Genomic DNA, 14,307 nt, shown 5'->3' with positions numbered 1-14,307 from the left:
AGGGACCTTCTCTAATCATCTCATCATCTAAGGCAATACAAACCACCACACAGGACGTAGGGTTTCTTGCACCTTCGAGTTCCTGATCTCGGCGACACCCACTTACAATGGGGTAATATGTATTTATATAATTTTTATCTTAGAAAACAGGAAAAATGGGCAATATATCTTTCATTACATCTAACTATGTTTTACTAATCAGGTAATCTAATTCAACCATGCTAAATTAGTGCACCCTAATGTTCATATTAATAGTAACATGATTATTCTTAATAATTAATCCATGCTAATCTAATCTGATCGCATGAGATGCACCATAACATGCACGTTTTAAGCCATGCATGTGTGGGATTCAAAAGACATGTGAATGTAACAATTCTTGGCGCGTGTACAATGGTGTTCCCACGTAAGGATAAAAACCATCAAGTGACATGGTAGAGTACACTTTGTTGTACTTTGGTCCATCTCAATATCCTTTGAGATTCGAGGTCGACCAGTTTGATTAATACAGAGTATTTTGATCGATCTCACGGAGAGCTAACTGAGGAAAAATAAAGAGAGAAAATATACGGAGAGCCAACGCAAGGAAAAAAAATGAGAAAAGCGAACCGAGAAAGAGCGAAGCGTTCGGCCTGTTACCGTGATGTGGGGTGGTTAGCGTGCAGTGATTTGGAGAAAGAGTAACCGGATTTTTTATTAATTGCTCTCCTACAGAAATTAAGGGCTGAGATTTGTTACCTCTTGAGAGGTAAGGGAACGTGAGATAGAGTACTGTAGCACAGCCCACTGCGCCATCAGCCAAATATACTCCAGATAGCAAAATAGCATGCCCATCCACCGCCTCCACCTGTTAAAAGTTGAAATGAAAAACTCAAAACACAGTAGCATAATGAACAAAATCAATCATATTAAGCAACAGTCCAAAGAAATTAACAAACGTGTACTGTCTACATAAAGAATCAATCCAATCAGCATGGTAGTTGATTCTTAAAATTGAAGTGACACGGTAGCATGTGTTGATCATCAGAAGAAAACATTCCTTATCCTATGGGGAAGGATGTGGTGCAAAACCATCCTCAACACAATGCATACAAGCAACACACATATATCTATGTTTTTAAAGGTTCCTGTCTACCTACAGGCTAAGCCCATTCATGAATATTTTCAATCCTAAAATTGGCATCCTCAATTTGTGTTGCAAAAAGTAATAATCAACATTAGACCATTTCAGGTTACATTTTCGCGACAGGAGCGGCAAGAGGAATATGTTTCCATTCTATAATTCTTACTATTACCTTTGCTACGCTGAGTCCACAATTGGATTAGGACAGGTGGCGACCTAGTTGACAAAACCCCCATCTTGGCATCTTGCCCCGTTTTTTTTTTTTGATGAACAGGAGGGGTGTTCAGCCCCTACTGGTTAATATATTAAAAGCAGAAACAAAGTTCTTACAAGTAGCTCAAGGAAACAAAGAAAGAAAGAAAGAAAGAAAAGCAAATACAGAACAACATCTGTGCAAAACGTGTCAGCCATTCCTCAAGGTGTTGTTTGTGCTTAAGCTTCACTCGATGTTGAAGCAGATCAAGTTCCTTCTTGAAAGTGAAACGGCAAACAAGTACTGTTGGTTTCAGCTCTTCAAAAATGAGACCATTTCTGGTAGTCCAAATTGCCCAGCAAAGAAGGATGATTAAACTCATGAAAATGAGGGTTTGTAGCCCATCTTTTAGATGTTCCATGACCTCCAGGGTTGAAGCTCGCAAGGGTATTTGAATGCGTAGAAGGTTCCAGCAGCTCTGCAATATGGATAGCACTATGCGCCTGGCCTGCGTGCATCCACCACAAGGGCGGTTTGCACACTTTGTTCCACATATCGACATTGACCTTGTTGACCTAACTGAACACAGGAAATAATACCTCCTATTGCAATCTTGGATATCACTGGCGACGAAAGCCTACCAATAAGATACAGGGAATGCATAGATGGTATAGTTGAGGCGATGGGGAAAGGCTCGGGTATAGCCTTTACCTTCAAATACGGTGACGGTGTTGCCAAGTGCAGTGTGCCTGTGACTCCTGGCCCGGATAACTCTCCTGTTGGTGGCCGAAAAGTATCAAACATGGTTCAGAGGAATAATAACCGGCAATGGTGGAAGATATGAGATTGACAAGAAGACACCAAAGATGATGGCAGGATCCAAATCGCTGCACACAACTGCACGCTATGAAGATCTCCTGGGGGAAACCGTGGACAAATGCAAGACTGGGATCGAGTCGCTAAGGGACTCGTTCTATGCCCTGGTTGAACACCGTGATGGACGCAAACCGAAGGCTTACCATCGCAGTTCTTCTGGTGATGCTTTTTGAGGCTCCAAGATTCGTTCCTGTGTATGATGAAAAGAGCCTCATGCAGGTTGCTCAACGATAAGAAAGATGAGCTTGTAGGGAAGGATGCCAAGGATCTAATCAATGGATGGTCTGCTATCTGCGCCAATTTCTTCAAGGAGAACGGAGACCAAATGACTGTTACTCTAAGTGACGTATCCTCTGTCGGTCGAAATTAGATGAGTGGCTCGAGGAAAATAATAAAGAACACATCCAAGCTATGCAACTGGAGGCAGCACAGACCGGCCAAAAACTGGAGGTTCTAGCAGCAATTGAATCTCTCAACTTGTAGTTTGGAGATTTGATTTGAGTTCGGACCAATCTTCTTGTAAAATTTTGTAAGGATGAGTGCTTCAAATATGTAATTTTGTCAGCTTGAACCTAGAAGATTTTGTAATGTATACTATTTATATTGTTCGGCTGGAGAGCTTCTCGTTTAATCTGTTGTTTTGTATTAAACTTATTTATTTTCTACTAGTCATGGTTACTGTGTTGATACCTAGTCCATTTGAAGGGAATTTGCCTTCCACATGTCAGTATCTTCTGTACAATAGTAACTATGCCGGGCTGAACTAAAGTGGAGATGGCATTTGGAATCCAATCTTGTTAGCGGCATTTGGTTGATGGGGTGCTTGTGCATTTTATCTGAGGTTCCTGGTGATCAAAACTTCACCTCAAAACATAAGAAGCCGACCAAATTCTTATAGCATTCAGGTTCGATCCATCAGCGGAAAGCAGTTTGTAGTATTACCTTCCGATGTTACTAATGCTGCAGCTACGAGACATCTATCCTTTAATTTGTGAAACAAAAAAAAATGAAGATTTGATCCGTGGTGTTTGATTTTGACCACTAAAGAAATGATATGTGGAAATTACGCTCAGTGACCTGCCTACTCACCTGTGCCGTAAAAAGATTATTGTTCGATTTCTGCTTAGCCTCTAATGTGTGCTTGGGAGAAGACATCCAGCTGCAGTGAGCCTTGCAACCGTCATCCCCCATCACCAGCAGATCAATGAGGCAGCCTGATCGGAACTACACACTACTCTTCATTCATACTTAAATGAGGCAGGGTGATTCTGCTTTATCCAGAGATTCCACACCTCCTTTTGAAGTCATGGCACATAACTTGCTGCCACCACCGCTCCTGCTCCTGCTGCTCCCTGGTTACTGAATCCCAAAGTCTCTTCAATCTTTTAACTGAAAAAAGAAAAGAAGAGAATATCATCAACTCTTGGGTACAAAAACTCTGGATCCAAGAAAGAAACAAATAAACTTGATGCTGCAATTATAGTGCACAAACGGACAAGAATGTATTGGATCAATTTTTGCAGAGTAAATTTGACAAAATACTAGGTCTAGGGCCATATATGTAAACATAGGAACTATATTTTGAAAAGAAGTCTGGAGTTGAAATTGTTCGTTTTTAAATGGCCAGGATGAAATAAAGAAACGTCCTATCCAATTATGTCACTGAAGGTTAAATAGCACGCACCAGTTCTACGTGTGACGGGAATGGTACCAGCAGAGAAGCTGAACCAAAACAAGATCATATTAGTCCCTCAAAAAAAGGTACACATTGGAAGCTAAGGATATGCAAAATAAGATTCCGACGAGAGCATGGGTCACCTGCTGTTAGCTGCAATCGCCTTCTCCTGCCTCAAGCCTGTCGATACAAGATCAGACCCTTTAAGATCAGACAAGAAATTACAATTATGGTTATATGAAAGCTGAGGGGACCTAAAGAACAGCTGATTAACGATTGAACCAAGATTTATAAGCATTGTAAACTGGTTAAATATTCATCTGAGAAATAATACACCAGCGATAATAATTCCCCATGAGACCAATGCAAAAGATGTAATAGCTATACGCTCCCACGCTGTCACAAGGTGATTATGCCCATGACATCCAAGGACGCATCTCATCAGCCAGTTTGGCAGTTTCCCATATTATTTATTTTTGAAGTGACAAAACAACATTTTTGAGAAATATTGAAGAATTTTCTGGACCTACGAAATCCAGCAAGCACTTCTGTGTTGGGCTGAGTAACGATGATTGGCTGATGGGCCGAGCCCAGGTGTGGCCATTGCGTGTTGTTTTGGGCTTTTATCTGTTCTTTTTTCCTAACAAAATCAAAGAGATGTCAGGGACGCGCTCAATTGAGTCGATCCATCCGGAAGTATTCGCCTCCTTGGCGCTCAAATTTGCTATGATCCCCGGCATATATCCCGGCCACGCGCAGCCTTCGTGCACCTGAAACGGGAGAGGCCGATCCAGATCAGCGAGGGCCGGGCAAGCTCTGCACAGGCAATGGCGCCGGCGGCGGCTGGGGCGGCGCCTGCTGACCGCGACGAAGCTACAGCCGCCGTAGTGGACGAGGGCTGGAACCTCCCTACGGACGTCTTCGTGGAGATCCTGCTCCTCCTCCAGGCGACTAGGCGGTGGTGGCTCCGCATCGTCTGCCGGAACTGGCACGACGTCATCCACGAGCGGACGCCGGTGTTGGAGCATTAACCATTGTGTGTAGGCAGCATCTAGGATTAATCTAACTGGTCGTAGTTTGCGGCCACCCCTCCTATTACTGCCTGCGTGCAGCCCCGTGGACCAAGATCCTATCTCCTTGTAACTTGCGTTCGGTCTTGTATCCGGCGCCACTTCATTGTACCATGTCCCTTTGGAACACCTATTTAAATCAAAGCTCACAGCGGCAGCACGGATCCAGTCGGAGCTCTAGTGCAAACAACCTCAAAGATGTGTGTGTTCATCCCCTCCAAGCTTAGGCAAACTACTCGATAGTGCTAGAGAAACCACTCGGTGGGAGGTGGATTTCCAACAATTGGTATCAAGAGCCTAGGTTAAGTATCTTTTGGATCAATGTCTCCATCCGGGAAGCTCGCTAGGTCTAGGCGTGGCTCGAGGGAGAGCAAGAAGCCGGTCGAGGGTGAAGAAGGTCTCCTTAGGAAGGAGGACCTGACGCCCAAGGATCAACGGCCAGAAGACCCAAAGCGGCAGGTGAAGAAGGAGAAGAAGCCGGTTGGTGAGGAAGATGTGGGGTGGGGGGGGGGAGTCATCGTCGAATGGCTCTGTGACCTCGCGTCGCCACCGGAGGCGTCCCTCCCCTTCCCCGCGCGGGAGGCTTTACCGGGATGGGGAGTGGCCAGCTGTTCTGAGGGTGGTGAAGGAGTCAAGTAGTGTGAAGTACTTGACGCTGACAAGATCCAACTACACCCACTGGAACCTGGTCAAGAAGGTGATGCTCCAAGCCCGCAACCTCCGGGACGCCATCGAGTATGACGATTGCGACTTCTAGGAAGATTGCATGGCCAGAGAGGTCCTTATCCTCTCAGTGCCGCCAGAGATGGTGCCGCGGGTGGCCAAGAAGAAGTCTATTGCAGAAGCATGGGATGCCATCAAGACGATGTGCGTCGGCAGCGACAAAGTCTAGAAGGGCAGGGTTCAGTAGCTGCGGAGGGAATCCGAAGCCATGACGTGTCGCAGCGGCGAGAAGGTGGACGACTTCGCTCTGCGCCTGTCCAACCTCGTCATCAACCTAGAGGAGCTGGATGAGGAGATAAAGGAGCAGCGAGTAGTGGAGAAGCTCCTACGATCGGTTCCACCTCGGTTCGAGCATCTGGTGACATCCATCGAGACGCTGCTGGACATCTCCTCCCTCTCGCTGGAAGAGGTGATTGGGCGCCTGAAGGCGCCAGAGGACCGCATGGACCGCGCCGACTCAAATCGTGACTCCGGCAAGGTGTTTTATGCTGATGTGCTGGGTCAGCGAGATCGTGAGTCGGGCGAGGGTCCGTCCAGATCCGGAGGCAAGAGGAGTCGGCGGCGGCATCCGCCGGCTCCAAAGAAGAAACAAGTTGATGGCGGTGAGGTGAGGAAGCCACTGCGCGACAACACTTGCCACAATTGTGGCCGTGCTGACCATTGGGCACGTGAGTGCAAGCAGCCCAAGAAGGGGCAAGCGCACCTGGCCCAGGCGAAAGAAGAGTTGTGCCTGTTCATGGCACAGTCTGTATGGAAAATCACTTCGAAGAGCCGTAAACTGAGTTATTTTCTGTGCAGGAACTTGAAGAAGTAGTCGAGACGGTCGTCTGCGTGGAAAACCACTCGAAGGAGCCGCAAACTGAGTTGTTTGCTGTGCAGGAAGTCAAAGAAGTAGTCGAGACTGTCAAGAAGGTGGCTGATGAGCACTCGGGCGACCACGGGGTCGGCCGCGAGCCAGCTCCCCCGCCTGCAACGGCGGCTACAACGACGACCTGCGTCGAGGAGCCTCAGGCTCAAGTCTACCTCGGCACGGGCCGGGACGACGAGTTGATGGAAGGGTGGTACCTGGACACAGGGGCCACTAACCACATTACGGAACGGTGCGACGTCTTCTCCCACCTCGATCAGGCCGTGCGCAGCTCGGTCAAGTTCGGTGATGGGTCAGTCGTGGCTATCTTGGGCTATGGCACCGTCATCTTCTCCGGGAGGAACGGGGAACACAAGGCCCTAGATGGGGTCTACCACATCCCGAAGCTGCGCAACTCCATCATCTCAGTTGGGCAACTTGACGAGATCGGGTCCAAGATTCATATCGAGGATGGTGTCTTGCAGAGTGGTGATCAAGAGAGCCGGCTTCTAGCAAGGGTTCCCTGCAGCGGGAACATGCTGTATGTGCTGCGACTGGAGGTCGCGAGGCCGGTTTGCCTCACTGCACGTCGTGGCGACGATGCCTGGCGGTGGCATGATCGGTTCGGGCACATCAAGTTCAGGATCCTGCAGCAGATGCGGTGGAAGAGCATGGTGCGTTGACCTCCTGGAGTTGCCGGTGCGCCCCCTTCCCCAAGCAGGCCAAGTATAGGGCGGACAAACCGCTTGAACTCGTACACGGCGACTTGTGCGGCCCCATCACACTGGCAACTCCAGGAGGTCAGCGCTACAACCTATTGCTGGTAGATGACGCCACAAGGTACATGTGGGTGGCTTTCCTCACAGAGAAGAGCAGCACGCCGGAGTCCATCACTATGACTGGTTGGAAAAATTTGAGATCTAAATATGAAGAAAAAACTGATTTGAAGCAAAGAAAGAAGCAAATGAAGAACAAGTTGGATAATATAAAAAAGGAACATAGTTGATTCATGGAGTTCAAGAATGCTGCCACTGGATTTGGATGGAACGAGACAAATAAAACTGTTGAATGCTGGAAGGAATGGTGGAATGAACACCTTGCTGTAAGAATTGTACTCTAATTGTTCATTATTGACTCATTCATTCTTATATGTGGTGATGTGCTAACTTTTCCATTTAATTTTAGAGATGTAACAATTCTGAAAAAGGAATCAAATGCAACCATGTGAGGTTCAGGAAATAAGGATCGAAGCATCTTGATGATTTGCGTATATTGTTTGATAAGACACATGTTAGCGGGGCAAGTGCATCATGTCCTGATGATATTTTCTCCATTGAGTCGTGTGATGAGGATATGGATGATGCCCAAAAATCATTAGATAATGATGATGTCAACTTGGCTGCATTGAAGAAATCAAAACAAGGAAAAAATAATCGCAAGGACAGCTCCACTGCTACTAAAGAGAAGGATGAGAAGAGTCCATTCTTTTGATTGCATAAGAACACATGTTTGAAGATAGAAACAACAGCAGAGAAGATCTCCTCAAGTGTTGAAGCATCATCAGCTCCTCCAACCAACTAAGTCCCTATCATTAAAGAGGCAATGCAGATGGTCAAAGATTGTGGAGTGCAAGATAAAACTGCTCTGTTGCTTCTAGTTGAACTTTCCCAGCAAGCCGCCATTATTGGCGAAATGGGGAACGAGTACACCAAACGGTATTTGCATAAAGGAGAGTACAGGGAACCACTAAAAACTGGACTTCAATGGGTGAAGAGGTGCATAGGTCGTCCGAGGTACTTGTATAAGATGTTTCGGATGAGCACTGAAGTTTTCATGGCACTTCATGAGTTGCTAATCTCGACATACGGTTTGAAATCAACTAAAAATGTATCCTCAATTGAGTCATTAGCAATATTCTTATGGATTATTGGAGGACCTCAACCATTTTCACAAGCTGAAAATTATTTCACACGTTCAACCTGGACAGTTCACACAAGTTTTATGAAGTATTTCATTTTTTGCGCAAATTAGCGAAGAACAATATCAAACCTAGAGATTCTACTTTCTCTACCGAGCATGAAAAGGTCAGAGAGGACCGTTTCTGATCTTATTTTAGAGGTGCTATTGGAACTATAGACGGTTCACATGTTCCAGTTGAAGTCCCAAGTCCTAGCACAGGAAATGGTAAACCACACATATGGACATGGTTTTACATCTCAGAACATAGTAGGTGTTTTTAACTTTGATACGAGATTTATCTTTGCGGTTGCTGGTTAGCCGGGCTCCTAAATCATGTGTTAGCAAATTTTTCTTCTTTTCCAATCTCTCCTAAATATATATATGGTTCCTTCCTAAATCATCAATATTTCAGTTGTTACATGTGACGGCTGCTACATGTGGCCTGGCGTGCCGCGACGAGGCTGGCTGGGAATGCTACAGCACCTGCACCAACGCACCTGCTACCTGCGAGAATTGCAAGACCTTGGCCTTCGACAAGTGTGCGAACCCGTGCTTGCTGGGCTGCCGCGGTCTCGGCAACTGCCCGCCATCCTGAGCAATCGTATCGCGAATGGACGGAGCGAGGATGCATGCATGCCGACACATCCAGTAATAGAGTGGTGATGTTGTTACTCTGTTTGAATAAAAGTGAGTGCTAACCGTGATGCACACGCTACGATGTCCATCTTTTTCGCTGCTACCATTCCGTGTGATTTCTTGTTTCGTGCATTCCTTTCCTTTCGGTGATCGTACGTGAAATAATAAAACTGTGTCTGCACGTGCATCCGTGAGTGCCATGTCCGTGTCTGTTAATTGCTCAATGGTTGTTAGTGTATTGAGTACTTGTCACGATTTTGAGGATAAAATCGAATATATAGTATATGTGTGCTAAAATCCGTTTCCACATATATATTAACATAGAGAGTATAATATATTGAAGACAGTGTTCAAAGCGTAAACAAAAGCGAATAATAACACTATTATACTCCGAATATTATAAACGTCCCACCGTTAACCTAAATGAAGTTTTTGGCAATGTCTTCTTCCACAGGCAGTTGACCGGTGAACGTACGTCTAGAACTCTTCGAAGTTGTCTTAGTTCTCCAGTTCAATATTCTTTTCTAAGTAGTTAGGCAAGAGTGAGTCAACTTATACCTGTACTCAACAAGTGGGGGAAAGAATGCAAGGCTAGCAAAAGAGGCTAAAAGGCTTATAGCGGTTAGCATTTTAATTGGTCATATTTTATTAGCGAGCATCTATTTATCTAAGTATAAGTTTATACCAACCCACTTAAATATAAAGGAAACAATATTATTCCAAAACCAAAGAACCGCAATTTAATTTATTTTTTAAGTTCAATTATTATGTGAGAGTCCAAGCCGCTTATAACCGTGAGCATAGCTGATATATCAGTTTTCGCTATGTAGACGTTGTACACTTTCACCACAATTCGTGTCTTCCGATTTGCCCGAGATAGCTAGCCTCTTAAACACTTCCGAGGTGAGTGGCAAGGGATTCACTGCAAAGTCTTTACAAAGATACGTAGAGAAACTAATGGCCTGCTAGAGTTCAGTAGCAGTATGGTCCATAATCCTCCCTAATGGTCAGCACCTTAGCAAAGACTGCTACCCCAAGAGAACCGGGCTATACCCATCACCGACCCCCTCCTTGCCCTTTCGGTTAAGCCACTAGTTAATTACGCATCTAACTAATCAGCATCTAACTAATCAGCTAGGGTCAGAGCTATATGATACTGTAGTTGTACTATTTTCTTAGGTGATTCTACATGTTCCAATTAAACATAGTGTTGTTGCAATTAACTAGAATATAACAACATATAAAATCATATTTAATATTCTAAAGATTATAATATAACCAGCCCAAGATAAAACATCTAAGAATTTCTACCCAACATATTAAATTAAAACTCGGTGTTCAAGATTTAAGGGGTAAAAGACTAGATAAGTCCTTAACAAGCATCCCATCAATTTAATGCAATACAACTAAAAGTAAAATGAATTATCATGCTAGTTATTGAGATAAAGCAGAATATGCATATTCAGAGGAAGAAGTGCACTTGCCTTCCTCGACAACCTGTTGTGTTTCTTCCTCGAAGTGCAACGCTTGTTCTTCCTCGAACGGCATGTTGTCTACGCGATCACATAAGCAAAACATATAACAAATAAGAAATAATACAACAAACAATAAAAAAGAATAGAATAAGATGATTAAGATGTTGATCATGATGCAACGATTGTGTGAGTGCGAGAATCGATAAAATCGGAGCTAAACGAGAAAGATATGGCTAAAATAAGGTTCCCGAGGTTTATTTGCGAGGATTTTAAAAGATACATGTGCTAAAACATAAGAAAAAAGATCTAACAGTAATTATCTTGGAACTAACTAGGACTGTAGGTTGATTTTGAACAAATCTAGGGGCTCTTTTGTAAAAAGGCCATGCTGACCGGTACGAGGAGTGGTTTGCCTTTGGGCCGAAGGGATAAAGCCCGCCGGATCTCGATCCGACGGCAGGGATGCGGCTGGGCGGCTCAGCTCGCGAGGGCGGCGGCTGATTCGGCTCAGCGGTGAGGGCGCGCCTCGACTGCGCAGCTCAGGCGGGCGGGTGGGGCAGCTCTGCGGCGCTGGCGCGGGCTCGGCTGCACGACGGACGGCGGCGGGTCGCCGGACTTCCGCCAAAATGGCGGTCCGGGGCTCGGCTTCATGCACGGAGAAGCCGAGGAGGGAGAGGAGGCGACGACGCGCGCGATGAAGGGGTTGACGAGGGCACGCGAGTTCGGCGAGGTGGCGCGCCACGGCGAGCGGGCGGCGCCCAGCTCCGGCGAGCAATCGCGCGCGAGGGAGAGCGATAGAGAGGAAGGGTGCGGGCCGGTGGTGATCCTCACCGCAGGGAGGAGCTCTAGGGCGGGAAGTCATCACAGAGGAGGAGCGAGACGGCGGGGCGGCGTGCGGCCGAGCTCTCCGAGCAAGATGGCAGCATGCGCTGCAGTGGAGGTGTGCGAGGGGGTGAGGAGGTTAGAAGGGGAGGACGGGGGCTCGGGAGCTTGCTTTATAGGGGGAGGAAGGGAGGGGAAGGGGCGGCAGGGGAGGGGGCGGAGCTCAATGACCGGCCATGAAGGCCGTGGTGAATGGCGGCAGTTACCTGCTGAGGGAGAGGGGAAACGGAAGGGAGGAGGCGTGGGGTGCGACGGCACTTCAAGGCATTGAAGAGGACGGCGGGCGCGGGAGATGGCAGCCGGCGGCGCTGCGCGCGGGTGGGGGAGGCGGGCGGCCGGAGGTGGAAGGAGCAGCTGACGGGCGGGCCCGGGGCGTCAGCGAGAGAGAGGGGGGGGGGAGGCGGATCGGGCCGGGGTGCAGCTTGGGCCGAGCGGGAGAAGGGAAAGAGAGAGAGGGAGAGATGGGAGGCGAAACGGGCCGGGCCGAGGTGGGTTGAGCGGGAGAAAAAGAGGAGGGAGGGAAAGGAGAGAGAGATGGGCCGGCTGGGAAGGAATTTCTTTTTTAAAAAAACCGGGTGTTACACTACTTCGCTTCCTGCAAGGGATGGATCATGGTGATGTTTGTCAGATATTGTAACTTATCGAGTTTTGGTTCATTTTCGGTAAAGAGCTACTGCAAGATGTGCCAACAACTTCTTCTGTCAAACTATATATACCTTATGAACATGTGCATTTGTGTCATTCAAAACATCCAAAGCATTCGAAAGGCCACTGGAAATGGAGTATCCATATTTACTCCTCTGTAGTAAAATTCAAGGTGAGTAGTCAAGCATGTACCCTCCAGAACTGTATGGTAAACATACATAATCACCAGCTCAGCACAACGTGAGTAGTTCTACGATTCTGAGTATAAGTTGATATATGAAATAACATAAACAATTGAACTGTGTGAATCAAGGATTTTTTTTCATGGTGCATCAGAGTTGTTGGGGGGGGGGGGGGGGGGGCGCATGGATGCGGGAGTGAGATTCAGCGACTTGCTGAAGGCAAGTCGCCGAGTACCGTAGCGGTAACTTACCACCTCTTGAAAACAGTCCATCACAAGATCAATGACTAGATCTGCATCAACGGTACCCTTGCTACAGTATCGAGGAGCTCCTATCGCAACAGGGTTTTTGCTACAATAGCTTCTACAGTAACATCACTACTGTGACTAGGGATGTCATTTTCGAACCGACGCGCCATTCACAAGTCACCGAATCCCGATCTGTGGATGCGGTGATCCGCGAGGTGCCTATGGCAAGCAATGAGGGCAGCGGGGTCGGGGAAGAGAAAGATGTGAGGGAGGGTTGGGGGCTTGGAGCTGCGATGAGGGATTCCTCGAAAAATCGTTTACAAGGGGATTTCTGAAAAAGCATCGAGGATTCCAATTTTTTTCTTAATATTAACGGCTATGAGTAAATATTATGGACATGCATACCGTACATCTCCGACTTTATAGGAGTGCGGGTTGATTATTAAAAATCTAGAGGGGTGTTCTGCAAAACTGCTGAAATCACAAAGCGCCCTGCAGCAACGTGGCGATCTACTGTAACTGTGTATCCTCATTTCCCCTAATTGTGTAAACAATAAGCAATGAAAACTCTAATATTCCTCAAACAACATTCATTATTTGCCAACAAAATATCTATAGCAGAGGAGTATATATCCATGTATTTTTGTTTTGGAGTAAAGATTATTATAAGCAGCACATGATGCAGCTTCTAGTAATATAATTATACGAACCTTAATAATTAAGTCAACTTGGGTAGCGCGTGGTTATTTGAATATATCTATGTATGCATTATATTAAGTAAAGATTCTAAGAAACACATGCTGCAGCTTCTAGTAACTGTATGAACATTTATAAGTCAACTTGGGTTCAGATAGTTTCAAGGAAAAATTAAGGATCACACGGAGCACGCTAACTGTTGTATAATCCTACCGAGGTCAACTTGCCGAGTCAGGTGTAACTTGTCAATTATTCGAATCCAATTTTTTATATTTCTAATATTTGTTTGCTTGTAATTATGTCTATTATTATTGATACATAAGATTCAAATAGAGCAACAACAGATATGTTACATTTTTCGAAAAAAATTTTGGTACTAGTTTCTAATATTTCTTTAAAATAAATTAATTTTGATTTTCTAGATTTAGCCAGAATTTTTTATTTTTTTTAAAAAAGGTACAAAACAAACTTTAAAACCACCCAAAGGGCTAAACTTGCCCGGTTTCAACAGTTGGATGACCCTCGTTATCCGGTTTTATAGCTGAAGGTTAAAAATCGGACTTTTGTGACCATCAAGGAATTCAATGTTGTACTATGCTTAATGGATCATTAATCAATCATGTTTTCATTTTGACCGCTAAGGAATTTGATCGTATCAACTGCTGCTGTTTGCTAAACAGACAGACATGTTATGATTTTGACGTAAATCCAGCCAGCAATGAGGAAGGCAAGGCCAAGCGCGGCCTGAAGGGTGAGTGTGGCTGACCGAGACTAGAATATGGCTTTACAGTGAGGAAGGCCTAAATAACTTTAGATTCTTTCATTATAGGTTTATTAAGTCATAGTTTCCTTGAAACGACAACAAAACAAATTGAAAGATGACCAAACAAAAATATAAAATTCATCTATATTTAGAAGTAGCCATAAATTAATTAGAAATACGTACTCCCTCTGTCCTAAATTATTAGTCGTTTTGACTTTTCTAAATTTATAGGTTTTTCTATGCATCTACATATATATTACATATATATTCTGTCTAGATACATAGCAAAGTATATGAATTTAAAAAAACCAAAA

The sequence above is a fragment of the Panicum hallii genome, chromosome 3 (assembly GCF_002211085.1).
Source record: "Panicum hallii strain FIL2 chromosome 3, PHallii_v3.1, whole genome shotgun sequence".
Lineage (NCBI taxonomy): Eukaryota > Viridiplantae > Streptophyta > Magnoliopsida > Poales > Poaceae > Panicum > Panicum hallii.
The sequence above is the reverse complement of the archived record's forward strand: the minus strand, read 5'-3'. Positions refer to the sequence as shown.